General features: G+C 40.1%; 1 protein-coding gene across 3 annotated transcripts in view; it reads right to left on the bottom strand.

The window, feature by feature from the left end:
• DYM (dymeclin) overlaps window positions 1-19962 on the bottom strand; it is a 405816-nt gene that overhangs the window by 347848 nt on the left and 38006 nt on the right. The window lies entirely within an intron of this gene.

Raw genomic sequence — 19962 nt, 5'->3', positions numbered from 1 at the left:
CTCACTCCATCAAGGTTTTTGACAAGAAAACTTTAGAAAACCTGTGGAAGGAAACTGATTGGTCTTTGTTGTTGTTGTTGTTGTTTTTGAGACAGAGTCTCGCTCTGTTGCCCAGGCTGGAGTGCAGTGGCGCGATCTCAGCTCACTCCAAGCTCCGCCTTCTGGGTTCATGCCATTCTCCTGCCTCAGCCTCCGGAATAGCTGGGACTACAGGCACCCGCCACCACGCCCAGCTCATTTTTTTGTATTTTTTAGTACCCAGTCTAGTTGTGACAATTTTCATAATCACTTCCTTACTGAATTATCTTCCGGGTAGCCCAATGAAGGTTCTTAACTGTGTTTCAGATTTTGTGTGTGTATGTGTGTGTGTGTGTGTGTGTGTGTGTGTGTGTGTCTGTGTGAGAGAGAGAGAAAAAGGTTGATTGATTGATTCTTGGGCGCAGTTCTCCAATCCCTTAGTAATTGTTCATTGTGATGTCACCAGCAAAACTGACACAAAGAAATGATAAATGTTTGAGATGATGGATGTCCCAATCACCCTGACTTGATCATTACACACTGTATACATGCATCAAAATACCACATGTATCCCACAAATATTTACAATTATTATGTATCAGTAAAAAAATAAAACCAAGATTCCAGCTTTGTGACTCCCATATGTTTATGTTGCTGGCAAAGTGATAGTGTGGCCATCCTCTGAGAAGAAGGCCTCTAATATATGGATTGCATTAGGGAGAGTCATACCTGGTCATTGGATCAGTATGGTTGTTGAGAGTTTAGTTTGTTTAGCTACTTTGACTAAGAGATAACTAGTTTTAAGTATTTATCCCTAATTTCCCACTACTGACAGTTTTCAAATTGACCTGGAGGTATGGAATTTATGTATGCATTAAGCTTGAAGTATACTGTGTGATACTTATTTAGTCTGAATTAGTATGAATATCTGACACTGCCTTTTTGCCCCCTTTTACGTGTTTTTACTGCCCAAATCTGCCTTCAGAAACAACATTTCGTTTCTAATCGTAATATTCTTGGAAACACTGGCACATTTTTACAGTACCATTTTACTTTTATTTACTGCAAATGATGATTTGTTAGTTGCCTGCTGCCAGAACATCTGAGCTCATTTGTTTAACTAAAACAGTACTGTGCACAGATGCCTGTAATAGGCAGCAACAGTTACCAACCACCCCAGTTCCTTACCACCTCATTATAGCTCTAAATCAAGCAAATGGGAAAGCAGATTATTCTTAAAATGTTCCAAGAAGTTTAGAAAATTGAGGGATGGAAGGATGAGAGGAAAGGAATTCTATTACAACAATCGGTGTGTTGCTTTTGGCAGGGGTGTGCCTGGCTGATTTCCTTTGTAGAAATAAGTAACACTTTAGAGTGCAGAAATTGCAGGCATCCTGCAACAAACAGAGCTCTATGACTCTAGTTAATAAATAATTACTAAGTGTTTTTTTTCTGGCTGAGCCACTGTATCAGGCATGGCGGGGGATGTATAAGTGAATGACATTGTCCTGTTCTCTTGGAGCTTATAATGTGAGCTCTGAAGATGCTTCTGCTCTAAAGTGGTGATTGTTGAACGAGGCAGTGGCAGTGATGCTATTTCAGATTGTGGCCCTGTGTTAGGGGATCCAGGCCTGGGGGACATAGTCACAGAATGGCGGGTGCTGGCTGCTCACTACAGTGGGGAGCTTTCCAGATAATTCTGACAAATCAGACTGCTTCAAAAGGATATGCTCTTTTATATCTGGAAAGAAATAAATGTCTTTTAGTCTGGGTGCAATGACTCACGCCTATAATCCCAGCACTTTGGGAGGCCGAGGTGGGCAGATCACCTGAGGTCAGGAGTTCAAGACCAGTCTGGTCAACATGGTGAAACATCGTCTCTACTAAAAATTCAAAAATTAGCTAGGCGTGGTGGCAAGTGCCTGTAATCCCAGCTACTTGGGAAGCTGAGGCAGGAGGATTGCTTTTGCCTGGGAGGCGGAGGTTGCAGTGAACCAAGATCACTCACTGCACTCCAGCCTGGGTGACAAAGGATGACTCTGTGTCAAAAAAAGAAAGAAAGAAAGAAAGAAAAATAAATGTCTTTTAAAAAATATTTTAACAGAAATTTATACTTGACCAGTAGACCTTGCCTTGAGGGCTGGAAACTGGGAAGTGTTCCCTGAGGAGCCAGGGGAAATAATTCTGTCTTCTGGTAATGAAGGTCTGAGTGGTGTCTGACAGTGCCTAACTGCCTGCTTTGTACGGGGCTGGGAATACTGTGATGAACAAGGAGCCCACAATCTAGTGGGGGCCATAGACAAGCAATTGGGCAATCTTACTGCCACGTGCCCGGTTTTATGATTGAGTGCTGTTGGGGTGGAGAATGGGCTTCTTACCTTGTCTTAGGTGAGACCTGATCAAAGAAGGCTTCCTGGAAGAAGTGATGTCCAAACCAACCTCACCAATGTATGCTGGAATTAATCCCCTTTTCAGGCTAATACTGTTGTAAAAATAAACCAGAGCTCTGTTTTGGTTTTTGTTTATACCCAAAACGAAAGTGGAGAGACTGAACTTGGTATTCCAGCCATCTAGAATACTTTTCCAGCTTTGTAATTTGCCATTCCCCTGTGTTGATTAACCACCCCTTCCCAGAGCATGCCAGGCTCTCTGTGACTGCCATGTCTCTGCATACTATTCTCTTTGTTCTGCCTGCCTGATGTCTCTTGGCCCTTCAGGAAGAACAGTTACTTCCTCCAGGATGGCCTCTTTGATTCCTCCTATGGTTCATTGAGTGCACATCCTGTGAGCTCAGACACAGGGCCGGTTTGACAATTCATACTTACCCAGCACTGAACAGTCTATCTGCTACTTCATTCCTCCATGTAGCCTGGAGGCAGAGGCAGCATCTTTCCCAAAGTCTAGCATGTCCTAGGCACCCAAGCACTATTTGCTGAATGAACAAATTTAGCAGCTTCGAAGATTATAGCCACATGTGTATAATTGAAACTCTTGGTTCCAGTCAGCTTTAAAAGAGAGTGCCATTGACTGAAGAAAGTGGAAGCACCAGTGAAATAGATTTTATGCATGTGGTCTAGTTATTAATTTCATAAAGCTTTTTACAATCCTTTGCATTTTATACCTCTTTTACTTTTTGTCTGAGTAACCGATAAACTGAGTAATTCATAGTTCCCACTTCTTGCCAACTACTGTGCATCATTAAATCTGACCACAGTGATTTATTAATTAGAAGTCTTCTGGTTGTCAACAAAAATCAATTTTACTTAGTATATGCCAGAGAAAGGGGAAGATGTGATGAAGAGACTGGAGTGTCTCATAGAATCCAAGATCAAGAACACACCCAGGCTTCTGGAAGAACTGGTCCCAGGAATTGGAAAGCCAGCAGCAATCCTGAGAGTCCTTGCTGTTTATGTCTTTCTTTCTGCAAAGCTTTTACTCATCTTTCTTACTAACTGGCTTTCTTTGCCACTCTGTCAGTAGAGGATGGCCTCCCACCGCCCTCAACTATGCAGCCAAGTTCCAGCCAAATGGAAAACCTGTCTTTCCATCTCAATTCTAAATTCTCTAAGACTTGGGCTAGGCTTGGGTTAGATGTCAGGAGTGGAGACATGCTGCACCTATCTGTCTGCCTCTGCTCAACTCTGAAAAGTAGGTGGGAAGACAGAAAAAAGGGCAGGGAGGCAGCAGACAGAGAGACAGACAGCAGAGGGACGTTGTAAGGCTGGCAGACACTTTATAAATATCTAATATGGTGAGTCTCCATAAACTACTACCCATAAACTATATCATAGGATCACTTCTAGGTTATCTTGTTTAAAAAAAGCCAATCTTAGATGAAACTTAAACATTTAACTTTAAAAAGACAGTATCTTTTAAAATATGCATATAATTTGAGACTTTTAAGGTAACAGGATATTCACTTAAGTAGTTAGTAGGTCTTAGCTTTGTGTGTATGTATGATATTTTTTATACATGACACTGCCTTTAATTGCTGGGAGGTTCTAGCAGCTCTGTCCATCAGAAATATAAGGTAAGCCCCTTTTGTAATTTAAGGTTTTCTAGTAGTCACATTGAAAAAGTAAAATGAAAAAGGTGAATTTAATTTTAACGTATTTTATTTAACCCCAATTTCTCAGATATTATCATTTTATGAATATAAAATCAATGAAATGTTTTACATTCTTTTAAAAATCTTTGAAATCTGGTATGTATTTTATGCTTTAGCAAATCTCAGTTTGGACCATTTCAGGTGGTCAGCAACTACATGTAGCTAAAACTAAGAGCAGGTTGGGCGCGGTGGCTCAATCCTGTAATCCCAGCACTTTGGGAGGTCAAAGTGGGCAGATCACGAGGTCAGGAGATTGAGACCATCCTGGCTGACTCAGTGAAACTCCATCTTTACTAAAAATACAAAAATTAGCTGAGTGTGGTGGTGCACACCTGTAATCCCAGCTACTTCGGAGGCTGAGGCAGGAGAATCATTTGAACCCAGGAGGTGGAGTTGCAGTGAGCCGAGATCACACCATTGCACTTCAGCCTGGATGACAAGAGCGAAACGTCATCTCAAAAAAAAAAAAAAAAAAGAAAAGAAAAAAGAAAAATTTCACAACTGTAGAGGAAACTCTTAAACATTACCATTGCCACTTCTGGGCTATATTCTGTTTGCTTCCTTCCTTTGATTTCATGAAGAGAATCTCCCTAGAGAGACAGATGTCAACAACCTCAACCTCCCACCATCTATATTCTTCTACAGGAGCTTCTGCTACAAAATTCCAACGATGAACACCAACAATACAACTGAGTTATTTCTAAGTTATGTGCCAACTCTACTGAGCCTACCAACATATATCATGGCAGGGTTACTGGGAAGTGTAGGTTGCAGAGAAGACTGGTAAGGTAAATCAGAGCAAAAGAATGACGTATCCTTATGTCCTGCTAAGGAGTTTGGATTCCATCCTACATCTAATGATGAGTCATTAAGCCCAAAAATAAAAAAACAAACATTAACAAAACTCTTAGAGCAGCAGCAAGATGACTAGGGTATATAATGGTTAAATATCTGACCCTGGCCATGACCATCCTCAGATTTTTAGGGGGGAAGAAAAAGATAATGAGAATGACAGCAATAATCAGGTCTCCACTAGTGTATATGATAAAGTCTAACCATGTGCTCACAACAATCCCTATATAATTACCCACTGCTGCCAAGTGTCCGGCTAGTAGATTTGGATGAACCACTAACTTACTAAATCACAACACAATCTGGTACATAATCTTTAAAAATTCTTGTTTAATTCCACTAAAATTATAGACCAAATTAAAATACTAGGAAGGAATTCCAACAGCAAGAATATGGAACGTCTCTGCACCCACTGGATTCATAGGCGGATCATGTTTAAACCATATACACCAAGTATACTCTACCTCTCAGTTTAAACTCTGCCATCAATTAGCAAAACTCCTGCATACTGCTCACACAGATTTCCAATTTTGTTCTTGTTACTGAAAAGCAGATATGCCCCTGGTATAATGGAAAGAGATCGATTTTTGAAGCTGCATTTTTAAGTTCCAACTTCTTCATTAACTACTGGTATAACCTAGCCAAATTACTTAATTTGAGAATCTCAGTTCTCATCTGTAAAATGGAGGTAAAAATGCCAACTCATAGGACAGCTATGAAGATGATATGGCAATGTGCGGAAAGCGCCCAGCACACAGCTCAATAAATATGAGTTCCCTAACTCCTCAACAACAACAACAACAACAAAACCCACTAGTATTAAACTGTCAAATATTTATTTACTTATTTATCCCTTAATACACACTTAAATTACTAAAGAAGTTTATCAGTCTTCCCTTATCTTCCCCTGCATTGAGCAGGAGAGGAGTATAAAACATCATTTAGTAATTTTGAGTGGTTATACATTTTGAAATAGTACCAAAGCAGCTCTATTAAACAACTGTAGGTGATGTGCTTTGATTTTATTTACATTAATGTTTTATTACAATAGAAGTATAAACCCAGGGCCGGGCACGGTGGCTCAAGCCTGTAATCCCAGCACTTTGGGAGGCCGAGACGGGCGGATCACAAGGTCAGGAGATCGAGACCATCCTGGCTAACCCGGTGAAACCCCGTCTCTACTAAAAAATACAAAAAACTAGCCGGGCGAGGTGGCGGGCGCCTGTAGTCCCAGCTACTCGGGAGGCTGAGGCCGGAGAATGGCGTGAACCCGGGAGGCGGAGCTTGCAGTGAGCTGAGATCCGGCCACTGCACTCCAGCCTGGGCGACAGAGTGAGACTCCGTCTCAAAAAAAAAAAAAAAAAAAAGAAGTATAAACCCAGTAGACAACACAGAAAATCAACATCCTTGTTCACACCTAGGACACCTCTCAGTATTAAGCAACTTACATTTGCATGATGTTTTATAGCTTACAAGGTGGTTATGAATATATTATTTCATTTGATACAGCCGTATTGTGAAAAAGGCATAGCAGATAGTATTTCTATTATAGATGAGATATTTGCACGGATAAAGAAAACACTAAGTGGCAGAACAAAGACTTAAGTCTAGGATTTTTTATTTTTTAAAAATTTCCACTTTCATTTTAGATTCAGCGGGTATATGTGCAGGTTTTTTACATGGGAATATTGCATGATGCTGAGATTTGGGATATGAATGATTCCATCACTCAGGTAGTGAACATAGTACCCAACAGTTTTTTAACCCTTGTCCCCCTCCTTCTTCCCCCCATAGTAGTCCCCAGTGTCTATTGTTGTCATCTTTATATACATAAGTAATCAATGTTTAGTTTCCACTTGTACGTAAGAACATGCAGTATTTGGTTTTCTGTTCCTATGTTAATTTCCTTAGGATAACGGCCTCTAGCTGCATCCATGCTGCTTGCAAAGGATGTTAATTCATTCTTTTTATGGCTGCATAATAGTCCATGGCATATATATAGCACATTTTATTTATCCAATTTACTGTTGTTTTTTCAGTTTTGTTTGTTTGTTTTGAGATGGAGTGTCTTTCTGTCACCCAGGCTGGTGCAATGGCGCAATCTTGGCTCACTGCAACCTCCACCTCCCGGATTCAAGCAATTCTCCTGCCTCAGCCTCCTGAGTAGCTGGGCTTACAGGCGTATGCCACCACACCTGGCTAATTTTTGTACTTCTAGTAGAAATCGGGTTTCACCATATTGGCCAGGCTAGTCTTGAACTCCTGACCTCAAGGGATCCTCCCACCTAGGCCTCCCAAAGTGCTAGGATTAAAGGCATAAGCCACCATGACCAGCCTCCAATCCACTATTGATGGGCACCTAGGTTGATCTGATGGCTTTGCTACTGCAAGTAATACTGTGACAAATATACAAGTGCATGTGTCTTTTTGGTAGAATTATTTATTTTCTTTTGAATATATACCCAGTAATAGGTTGCTGGGTGAAATGGTAATTCTGTTTTAAGTTCTTTGAGAAATCTCCAGACTGCTTTCCATGGTGGCTGAACTAATTTACATTCCCACCAGTGATGTATAAGCATTCCCTTTTCTCTGCAGCCTTACCAGCATCTGTTGTTTTTTGACCTTTTAGTAACAGCCATTCTGACTGGTGTGAGATGGCAAATCAATGCGGTTTTGATTTGCATTTCTCTAATGATTAATGATGTGGAGCACTTACTCATACGTTTATTGGCTTCTCATATGTCTCCCTTTGAAAACTGTCCATTCATGGCTGGGTGCGGTGGCTCACGCCTGTAATCCCAGCACTTTGGGAGGTCAAAGCAGGTGAATCACAAAGTCAGGAGTTTGAGACCAGCCTGACCAACGTGGTGAAACGCCCACTTCTACTAAAAATACAAAAATTAGCTGAGCATGGTGGCGGGCACCTGTAGTCCCAGCTACTAGGGAGGCTGAGGCAGGAGAATTGCTTGAACCTGGAAGGTGGAGGTTGCAGTGAGCTGAGATTGCACCATTGCACTCCAGCCTGGGCAACAGAGCAAGATTCCATCAGAAAGAAAAGAAGGAAAAGAAAGAAAAGAAAGAAAAGAAAGAAAGGAAAGAAAAGGAAGAAAAGGAAGGAAGGAAGGAAGGAAGGAGGGAGGGAGGGAGGGAAGGAAGGAAGGAAGGAAGGAAGGAAAGGAAGGAAGGAAGGAAGGAAGGAAGGAAGGAAGGAAGGAAGGAAGAAAGAAAGAGAGAAAATTGTCCATTCAGCCGGGCGCGGTGGCTCACGCCTGTAATCCCAGCACTTTGGGAGGCCGAGGCGGGCGGATCACAAGGTCAGGAGATCGAGACCACAGTGAAACCCCGTCTCTACTAAAAAATACAAAAAATTAGCCGGGCGCGGTGGTGGGCGCCTGTAGTCCCAGCTACTCAGGAGGCTGAGGCAGGAGAATGGCGTGAACCCAGGAGGCGGAGCTTGCAGTGAGCCGAGATCGCGCCACTGCACTCCAGCCTGGGCGACAGCGCGAGACTCCCTCTCAAAAAAAAAAAAAAAAAAGAAAATTGTCCATTCATGCCTTTTATGGGGTTATTTGGTTTTTGCTTGTTGAGCCGTTTAAATTCCTTATAGATTCTGGATATTAGGTATTTGTTGAACGCAGTTTGCAAATATTTTCTTCCATTCTGCAGGTTGTCTGTTTACTCTGTTGATTGATTTTTTATTTTGCTGTTCAGATGCTCTTTAGTTTAAATAGATTCTACTTGTCAATTTTTGTTTTTGTTACAAATGTTTTTCAGAACTTAGTCACAAATTCTTTCCCACGGCCGATGTCCAGAATGGTGTTTCCTAGGTTTTCTTGTAGGATTCCTACACTCTGTGTTCTTGCATTTAAATCTTTAATCCATCTTCAGTTAAACTTTTTATATGGTAAGGGGCAGGGGTCCAGTTTCATTATTCTGCATATGGCCAGCTATCCCAGCACCATTTATTGAATAAGAAGTCTTTTCCTTATTATTTTTGTCCACTTTGACAAAGATCAGATAGCTGTAGGTATATGGCTTTATTTCTGAGTTCTCTATTCTGTTCCACTGGTCTGTTTTTGTGCCAGTACCATGCTGGTTTTGTTACTGTAGCCTGATAGTATACTTAGAGGTCAGATAATGTGATGCCTCCAGCTTTGTTCTTTTTGCTTAGGATTGTTTTGGCTATTCAAGCTTTTTGATTCCATATTTTTGAACAGTTTTTTCTAATTCTGTGAAAAACGACATGGTAGTTTAATAAGAATATACTGTAAGTGTAGATTGCTTCGGACAGCATGGCCATTTTAACAACGTTAATTCTTCCAATTCATGAATATGGAATGTTTTTCCATTTGTTTGTATTGTCTATGATTTCTTTCAGTAGTGTTTTATTGTTCTCCTTATAGAGATCTTCCACCTCCTTGGGCAGATGCATTCCTAGGTATTTTCTTTTTTGTGAGGTTGCTGTTAATGGGAATGCATTCTTGATTTGGCTGTCAGCTTGAACATTATCAACGTATAGAAATGCTACTGACTTTTTGTACATTGATTTTGTATCATACTGAAGTCATTTATCTCCTCTAGGAGCCTTCTGGAGGAGTTTTTAGGATTTTCTAGAAGTATATTGTCAGCAACAAGAGATGGTTTGACGACTTCTTTTCCTATTTGAGTACCTTTTATTTCTTTCTCTTGCCTGATTGCTCAGGCTAGGATGGCCATTATTTTTATTTTTTAAAAGAAAATGGCTATTACTTTGGATGTGCATGGTGGCTCATGCCTATAATCCCAGCACTTTGGGAGGCTGAGACAGGCAGATCACCTGAGGTCAGGATTTCGAGACCAGTCTGGCTCCAACGTGGCGAAACTCCGTCTCTACTAAAAATACAAAAATTAGCACGCCTGTAATCCCAGCTACTTGGGAGGTTGAGGCACAAGAATCACTTGAACCCAGGAGACAGAGGTTGCAGAGAGCCGAGATCACGCCACTGCACTCCAGCCTGAGTGACAGAGTGAGACTCTGTCTCAAAAAAAAAAAAAGAAAAGAAAAGAAAAAAGAGGCCGGGCGCGGTGGCTCAAGCCTGTAATCCCAGCACTTTGGGAGGCCGAGATGGGCGGATCACGAGGTCAGGAGATCGAGACCATCCTGGCTAACACGGTGAAACCCCGTCTCTACTAAAAAATACAAAAAAATAGCCGGGCGAGGTGGCGGGCGCCTGTAGTCCCAGCTACTCGGGAGGCTGAGGCAGGAGAATGGCGCAAACCCAGGAGGCGGAGCTTGCAGTGAGCTGAGATCCGGCCACTGCACTCCAGCCTGGGCGACAGCGCGAGACTCCCTCTCAAAAAAAAAAAAAAGAAAAAGAAAAAGAAAAAAGAAAGTGGCTATCACTTTTTATTATTGTAAAAACGACCCATCCCAAAATCACCAGGAGGCAACACTAAACACCTATCGAAACTGCAAAAATAAAAAATAGTGACAACATCAAATGCCAGCGAGGAGGCAGATAAACTAACTCTCTCATACACTGCTGGTGGGAAAGTAAAGTGATAAAACCACTCTGGAAAGCCATTTGGCAATTTCCTATAAGGCTAAATATGCACAAACTGTACAACACAGCAATTGCACTCTTGAACATTTATCTCAAAGAAATGAACACTTACATTCACTCAAAAACCTGTACATGAATTTCACAGCAGTTTTATTCATTACAGCCAAAAAGTGGTAATGATCCAAATGTCCCTCAATGAGTGACCGTCTAAACAAACTATGGCACATCTACAACACACAACACTACTTAGCAATTAAAAAGTAATGAACAAGTGAGACCCATGACAACAACTTCAATGGATTTCAAGGACACTATGCTGAGTGAAAAGAGCCCTTCTCAAAATGTTATGCAATGTAAAATTCCATTTACATAATATTGCTGAAATAAAACTACAGAGATAGAAAAGTAATTAGTGGCTGCCAGGAATTAGGGATGGGGATGGGGAGGAGAGGATGGGTGTGGCTATAAAGGGTAAGCGCTGTATTTTGATCATGGTTGGTTACATAAATCTATTCACATGATAAAACTGTATAGAGCTATACATAAACACACAAATGAACGCACGGATAACTAACTGTGTTAGTCCATTTTACATGGCTATAAAGGAATACCTGAGACTAAGTAATCTGTAAAGAAAACAGTTTTAATTTGCCCATGGTTCTGCAAGTTGTATAAGAAGCATGGTGTTAGCATCTGCTCAGCTTCTGGTAAGGCTTCAGGAAGCTTACAATCATTGCAGAAGGTGAAGGAGGAGCCAGCATGTTACATGGCAAGAGAAGAAGCAAGAGAGAGAAAGGAAAGAGATGCCACACTCTTTTAAACAACTAGATCTTGTGTGAACTAACTGAGCAAGAATTCACTCATCATCGGGGGATGGTGCTAACCATTCATGAGGGATCTGCCACCATGACCCAAACACTTCTCACCAGGCCCTACCTCCAACACTGGAAGTCACATTTCAACATGAGATTTGGAGGAGACAAAATATCCAAACCGTATCACGGACTGCTGAAATCTCAGTAAGCTCTAGGGATTGTACCAATGTCAGTTTCCTATTTTTGATACTGTACTGTAGTTACACAAGATGTTACAGTTGGAGGAAACTATGGGAGCTAAAGAACCACCCTGTACATTTTTGCAACCTCTAATCAATCCAAATTATTTCCAAGTAAGTTTTAAAAACTGAACCAGTCAGGTGCAGTGGCACATGCCTGTAGTGCCAGCTACTCAAGAGGATCAAGGGGGAGGACTGCCTGATTCCAGGAATTCAAGAATAGCCTGGGCAACATAGCAAGAACCCATCTCAAAAAAAAAAAAAAAACTCTGAACCATAAAAAGCTATACAAACTTATATTAAAAATTTAAATAAATATACTATATACATTTTAAAATATACATATAATTTTGCATGAACAATATTATGTTATACATATGATTTTATAACTGGCTTTAACCACTTATTATGCTGTAGGTTCTTTTCCATATCTAAAAACATAGGATTATTTTTAATGGCTACATGTTGTTCCAGTGTGCAGATGCATCATTTTTATTTATGTAGCCAATCTTACTGGTGGACATTTAAGTTGTTAGCAATTTTCTACCATAAACATTGCTATGAATGTCTTTACACATGTCTCTCTACATATATTTCTGAACTTGTCCAATTATGTCCTTAACATAAATCTAGAAGTGCAATTGCTAGGTCAGTGAACACTTCTGTTCTGATGAATGTCACAAATTACATTCCAGAAAGATTACCCAGCAGTAGTGCATAATTGTAGCTTATAATCTTCCACACATTGCTAGATTTGCAAAGTTGCAAATCAAGATCTTTTGACATCAAATCCAGTTATCTTTAAACTCAAATAAGTATGTGATGAGAGTAAGCAAGTATAAAGCTTTATTACAAATACGGATTGTTTTCCCTCCAAAATGGCCTACAGAGGAACTCATAAAGGGTATGATGTCTAAGTAGCAAATTATCACCATGTCATGTAAATTTAGAAGGAACACTATTCAACACCACCTAAGTTCTTTAGCTGGCCCAGGCAATCAATTGTAGTAAATAACAAGAGGGACAGGGCACATAAATATTGTACAGAGTTTATAACCTTTATGGACTTAAACTCGTGTGAGAACCCTATGGCGTAACAAACAGCTCTGGCCTAAACTTCAAGAGTGGTCTAGTCAACAAAATACAGAAATATTCAGTTGTGACAGAAAAAGCAAAAACTCAGTAAATGTGGGCCGGGCATGGTGGTTCATACTTGTGAACCAGCACCTTGGGAGCCTGAGGCAGGTGGATCACCTGAGGTCAGGAGTTCAGGACCAGCCTGCCAACATGGCAAAACCCCATCTCTATTAAAAATACAAAAATTAGCCAGGCATGGTGGCTCACCCCTGTAGTCCCAGCTACTCTGGAGACTGAGGCAGGAGAATCGCTGGAACCTGGGAGGTGGAGGTTGCAGTGAGCCGAGATTGTGCCACTGCACTCTAGTCTGGGTGACAGAGTGAGATTCTGTCTCAGGAAAAAAAAAAAAAAAAAAACAAAAGAAAAAAAGTTAGCAAATGTTAAATAAAAAATTCTGGATTACATTTGTTCATTATAAAGACATATGATCAACTATATTGCTGCTTAAACAGAAAATGCTTCCAAATGTCATCAGCCACCATTTGGGAGGTGATGGAAGACAAACAACTCTGTGGCCTTGATGGCAGATCTGCTCTCCACCACAACTCAGGGGAGACCCCGCCATAGTTCACAAATGATGGAATAAAAAGACCAGAGCTTGCCGTTAAAGCATGTATCCCTTCAATCCTCAACAGTGTACCACTGTTGGATGTCAATTAGTTTTCCCATCCTGACAAATTAATAAGGAAAAATACTTGTTGGTAGGGGGAAAAAAGCCTCTTTCATATGAAGCCTGTAGTTCAAGAATTCAAGTTTCCACAAAAAAAATAAATACATAACATGGACCGTCTAATAAACTAAATAGCTATTCCTGATCATTGTCACATATGAAAATATGCAAGAGGTACTTACAATATGTTGGTCAATTGGTATAGCAGGTCAGGCAGGCTACATTTTGCAAGTAAAATACAACTGGGGTCAACAGAAGCAGCACACTTAAGCTAACTTACTTGACGTTCTGTGACTTAGGTCGTGGACCCTACACACAGTACCTGAAGAAATGATTTGTGCCTCTTTAGTGGTTTCCATCATCCAACACTTTTTTCCTTTGTCATCTCAATCTGCTTGTCTGCTAACTCATCTGTCTCTTTCTTCTTCATCTGAACACTCTGGATTTTGTGTGTGTGTGTTTTTAGAGACCTCTCAATGCATTCCCCAGGCTGGATTACAGTGTCATGATCCCTGCTTACTGCAGCTTAGAACTCCTGGGTTCAAGCAATCCTCCCACCTCAGCCTCCCGAGTAGCCAGGACTACAGCTGTGTGCCACCACGCCCAGCTAATTTTTTTTTTGTATCAATGGAGTCTCGTTATGTTGCCCAGGCTGGTCTAGAACTCTTGGCCTCAAACAATCCTCCTGCCTTGACCCCCAAAGTACTGGGATTACAGGCATAAACCACAGTACTCGGCCACTGGATTTGTAAGCATTAAAAGAGGTACCAATGGACACTGCCAGGCCATGGTGTTGGTCCTCAGGGATTAAGGTAAAAAAAAAATAAGAAGTTGAATAATATATAATCTTAGGAAAAAAAAAAAAAAAGCTTACCAATTGGTTGTATAACACCACAACCAAAAAAAAAAAAAGAAGTCTTATTATATACATTTAGCAGAACTTTACTGATACGAAATTTACTAATTTGGCCGGGCGCGGTGGCTCAAGCCTGTAATCCCAGCACTTTGGGAGGCCGAGACGGGCAGATCACGAGGTCAGGAGACCAAGACCATACTGGCTAACACGGTGAAACCCCGTCTCTACTAAAAAAATACAAAGAAAACTAGCCGGGCGAGGTGGCGGGCCCTGTAGTCCCAGGTACTCGGGAGGCTGAGGCAGGAGAATGGCGTAAACCCGGGAGGCAGAGCTTGCAGTGAGCCGAGATCCGGCCATTGCACTCCAGCCTGGGCAACAGAGCGAGACACCGTCTCAAAAAAAAAAAAAAAAAAGAAAGAAAAAAAGAAATTTACTAATTCAGGATTGGGGCCTGTTTGTCTAAAATTGAGCTGAAGCCTGGACAACATAGTGAGACCTTTTCTCTAAAAAAAATTAGCTGGGCATGGTAGCGTGCCTGTACTCCCAACTACTCCTTGAGCCCTGGAGGTGGAGGCTGCAATGAGCTGCACTCCAGCCTGGGCAACACAGCAAAACCCTGTCTCAAAAAAAATTAAAATTAAAATTAAATAAATTGAATTGAAACTGACTTTTGTGTTATACTTTAAATAAATCATTTTGACAAGGGAAAAAGGGATTTAGAAAAAGTATTATTTAACCTTCTACAAAATAAATGTATTTAAAGATGTTGGCATATTATTGTTCACATGTAAATAAATTTGCTGAAATAACCTGCATTTCGTACAGACCTATATACACTATTCGAAGTTCTTTCACCTTTATTATTTCATTGGATTTATTTTAAAAACCCTGAGAAGTTGACCGAGGAAATGGGAGTATCCTCACTTTACAAGTGACAGAAATAGAGAAGCTGAGTAACTTGTCCAATGTCACAATATAAGAATAAACATATCTAACTTCCAGATTAAGATTCTTTCAATATGAATAATATTAAATTAGATACTCTTAAGGCAAAGCCACATAATATCAACTAGAAACACTCCAGCAACCAGTTGTAATTTCTATATATTCCTAAAAGGAGTTGTGTCATACATAAATTATTATAAAAAGTATATCTACATTATAATTACAATCATGTAAAAATTATGTGAATTATAAAGAATTGGAAGAAAACAAAATTTTAAATCTAGTAAGGAAAATGGTAAGATAATAGACAACTTTCTTGTAACTGCTATGAAATCAGAAACTACAGTGTGGTCAGGAAGCTACAATTTTAAATTAAGTATTTCCCAATTCAGTTTTCTGTAATTTAGACTGGTTTTATTTTACTTTTAGGCACACCGTTCTCATGTATGAATCTCAATAATGAAAACCGAGAAATTCATAGCTCAAATATTTTTAAGAAAAGCAGATAGTTGGGTGAGAAGTTATAACAGACTTCTGAATACAGGTTTGCTGAACAATCAAAGAAACTATAAGTTTCATAAAATAAACACTGAAAATCCTTAGTCCCTTCAGCTGAAAGTTCTGCCATAAAATTCTTTCAAAACTGACATTTTATATGATGTCATTTTCAGCCAACAACATACAAATTCTGACAATATATAATGCTAGTCAGTTTAAGACATAACCTGAATAAACCAACAAGTAACCATTCAGGAAAGGATAGAAGCATTTCTGAAGACATTTCCCCCCTTACCTTAGCAAAGAGAATTACAGAAATTATTCACAAAACTAACAAGAATCAGCCCATTCAGTGGTTAAACTGTGGGAAGGTTAATGTTTTAAGAGGGCCTATTCATAGGAAAAAGTCAAAGGATAAAAACTGCATATAAATTATAGCAATTTTTAATGCACCCATGCAGAACCAAAAAGGTGTTTACATTCATGTGATTCACAGACAATCCTATATGCTGTCATTCAACTGCCAAAATGAAAGGAACTATACCTATTAAAATGTCAAATTTTCAGCAACTACTATGCTAGATAATGTGAGAAAAGGAATCAAGGGTGCACCTGGAGTAAAACTTACATGTCCCTTTACTTTAATGCTTTAAAGGTTATATTTCCCCCATTTAAGCTTTTAGCTTAAGGGACTGATTAATCCTGGGAAAACCTAAGCATCTTCCAAAATGAATTTTGCATAGAAAGGTAGAAATGAAAGGATGGGAAATAAAGGTTTTGATTCAAGATGTAAAAACTGAACTTCTTGTGGTCCCTCAATTTGAAAAATATAATAAGATGCCAAGAATAGTATCAAATTATTTATTCCCTGAGTAAAATAGCCTAGTACATTGTTTTGGTCACCAACCAAGAAAACCTACGATAAAAAAATCAAAACAGAATTTAGAAGATGGTTTAGTAGCGATCCCAGGCCCACCTCTACAACAGAGCAGATTTTTCAACTTGAAAAGTTCTAATAAAATTGAACATAAAGTGTGCCGAAGAGTCTAAAAATATAGAAACAGAGACAGGCATCAAAGATTCAAAGAAGAAAATAATTTTACAATCACTTGTTTCTGTCAGCTAAAAACGTGACCTAATTCAATAGAAGTCTCTCTTCCTGTGTGTCAACTGAGGAAACAGACTAAGAAACTTTGACAAAGAATCATTCAGGCAGCTCTGCTTAAAAAGAGAAAAGATACGCTCCACTCAAGGCAAGGTGAAAATACTAAACAGATTACCCATCAGCTTGTGTGATCACTGTAAATAATGGCACTTAAGATACCTGTGATTATGATCTGCAGCTTTGAAAAGTGCTTGGCTGGGCGCGGTGGCTCAAGCCTGTAATCGCAGCACTTTGGGAGGCCGAGACAGGCGAATCACGAGGTCAGGAGATTGAGACCATCCTGGCTAACACAGTGAAACCCCGTCTCTACTAAAAAAAATACAAAAAACTAGCCGGGCGAGGTCGCGGGCGCCTGTAGTCCCAGCTACTTGGGAGGCTGAGGCAGGAGAATGGCGTGAACCCGGGAGGCGGAGCTTGCAGTGAGCTGAGATCCGGCCACTGCACTCCAGCCTGGGCGACAGAGCGAGACTCCGTCTCAAAAAAAAAAAAAAAAAAAACAATGATGCTTATGTTAGCGAAGCCTTTTAGCAGAATGATATTATCATTATCTTTTATCATTTCATCATTCTATTTTATCATTTATCTCAGTAGAATTACATTTTTTATCACGCAAGAAAAATCCCTGAAAGAAAAGTCAAAGTGACAAGTGGAAACTAACAATGCTAAAGAGAAATGGAAGCCCTTTAAAAGGATAAGAGTACAGCAAACTGAAGTTTAGAAAACATTATATGATGTGGTATAAAACTACAATGGGTAATTAGCCTTAAGGAAGGAAATTACATCATGGATGAACTTTGAAGACATGACACTAGGCTGGGCACACTGGCTCACACCTATAATCCCAGCACTTTGGGAGGCCGAGGTGGGGAGATCACTTGAAGTCAGAAGTTCAAGACTAGCCTGGCCAACATGGTGAAACCCCATCTCCACTAAAAATACAAAAATTAGCAGGCATGGTGGCGCACGCTTGTAATCCCAAATACTTGGGAGGCTAAGGCGGGAGGACAACTTGAACCTGGGAGGCGGAGGCTACCCTGACCGAAATTGTGTCACTGTACTCCAGCCTGGAAGACAGAGAGAGACTCTTTCTCAAAAAAAAAAAAAAGAAAAAGAAAAGAAAGAAAACATTATGCTACATGAAATAAGCCAGTCACAAAAAGACAAATATTATATTATTCCACTTATATGACATACCCAGAGTAGTCAAATTCAAAGAGACAGAAAGTAAAAATAGAGGTGACCAGAAACTGGGGGGAGAGGATGGGAAGTTATTGTTTAATAGGTACAGCGTTTCTATCTGAGGTGATGAAGACATTCTGGAAAGGGATGGTGGGGATGGGTGCACAACCCTGTGAACGTACTTTAAACTGTACAATTAGAAATGGTTGAAAAGGTTACGAGAGTCAAGAGGACCAGACAAAAAAACAATAATTTTTAAAATGGTTTAAAAGGTAAATTTTATGTTTATTTTACCACAATAAAAAAATACATGAATAAAATCTTTCCATATTATAGGATAGTTAGTAAATTATAGCAGACTAGACTCAATTCCCAAATAGTGACCTTGAAACAGGCTCATCTCTGGACTACGATACAACTTATAAAATCTTTCACACAGCCAAGTTCCTATGTAATTTGTTTCATGTTGGCTGTTCTACTACACAGGCCTTTTGCTGCTCCTCTAATGAGCAGACCTTACTCCTGCTTCAGCCTCTTTACACTCGCTGCCCCTCTACCTGGAATACTCTCCCCAAAACATGCATGGCTCACTCCCTGGCGTCACTAATGTCTCTGCTCAAATGCTGCTTTCCCAGAGACTCTCTGGCTAAAGAAATCTCCTAAAGCTATTGCTCTCCATGACCTCACTCTGCTTCACTTTTCTTTCTTACACTTGACACTTCCAGAAATGACCTAACATATTTATTTTTTCACTTGTTTATCACTCATCTCCTCTAGTAACATGTAAACTGCTTGAGAGCAGGGACCATGTCATTCATGTTTTCAGTCCTTAAAAAGAGTCCCTGGCAACTGGAAGACATTCCATAACTATCTTTTTAGGTATATTAATCAAAAAAATACTCACTTTTTTTTTTTTTTTTTTTGGATGCAGAGTTTCGTTCTGTCTCCCAGGCTGGAGTACAGTGGCATGACCTCGGCTCACTGAAACCTCTGTCTCCAGGGCTCAAGCGATTCTCCTGCTTCAACCTGAGGTCAGGAGTTTGAGACCAGCCAGGCCAACATGGCGAAACCCCGTCTCTACCAAAAATACAAAAATTAGCCAAGCATGGCACACACTTGTAGTCCCAGCTACTTAGGAGCCTGAGGCAGGAGAATCGTTTGAACCCAGGAGGTGGAGGTTGCAGTGAGCTGAGATCATGCCACTGCACTCTAGTCTGGGTGACAGAGTAAGACTGGGTCTCTCAAAAAAAAAAAAAAAAATTGAAATGGAGAGAATTAAAATGATATACACCAAAATGTGAACAAGTTACTCCTGGTTGTTATTATTTTTATCTCTCTTTTTTTTTTTTTTTTTTTTGCCTTCCTGGTGATTTTCTGTATTTAAAAGTATTAAAAATGAACATGCATTACTTTGGTACTCAGAAAAATGAGTTTTAAGTGACTGCGCCAAGAGCTGCCCTTTTTGCCTTATATGAGCACCATCTAGTGCTCAGTACACATAATACAATTTCTATAACACAGTAAAGTTTTCTGAAAAGTAGCCTTTATAAAAAGTAGGTTGTGGCTGGGCATGGTGGCTCACGCCTGTAATCCCAGCACTTTTGGAGGCTGACGCGGGTGGATTGCTTGAGGCCGGGAGTAGGAGACCAGCCTGACCAACATGGTGAAACTCTGTCTCTACTGAAAATATAAAACTAGCTGGGCATGGTGGCATGTGCCTGTAATCCCAGCTACTTGGGAGGCTGAGGCAGGAGAATCACTTGAACCTGGTAGGCGGAGGCTGCAGTGAGCCAAGGTCATGCCACTGCACTCCAGCCTGGGCAACAAGAGCGAAACGCGACTCAAAAAAAAAAAAAAAGGTAGACTGTTTATACACAAAGATGACTATTACTATAATCACTGTCTGGCCTAATTTTTTTTTTTTTTTTTTTTTTTTT

Source organism: Theropithecus gelada, chromosome 18, assembly GCF_003255815.1.
Source record: "Theropithecus gelada isolate Dixy chromosome 18, Tgel_1.0, whole genome shotgun sequence".
Lineage (NCBI taxonomy): Eukaryota > Metazoa > Chordata > Mammalia > Primates > Cercopithecidae > Theropithecus > Theropithecus gelada.
The sequence above is the reverse complement of the archived record's forward strand: the minus strand, read 5'-3'. Positions and strand labels throughout refer to the sequence as shown.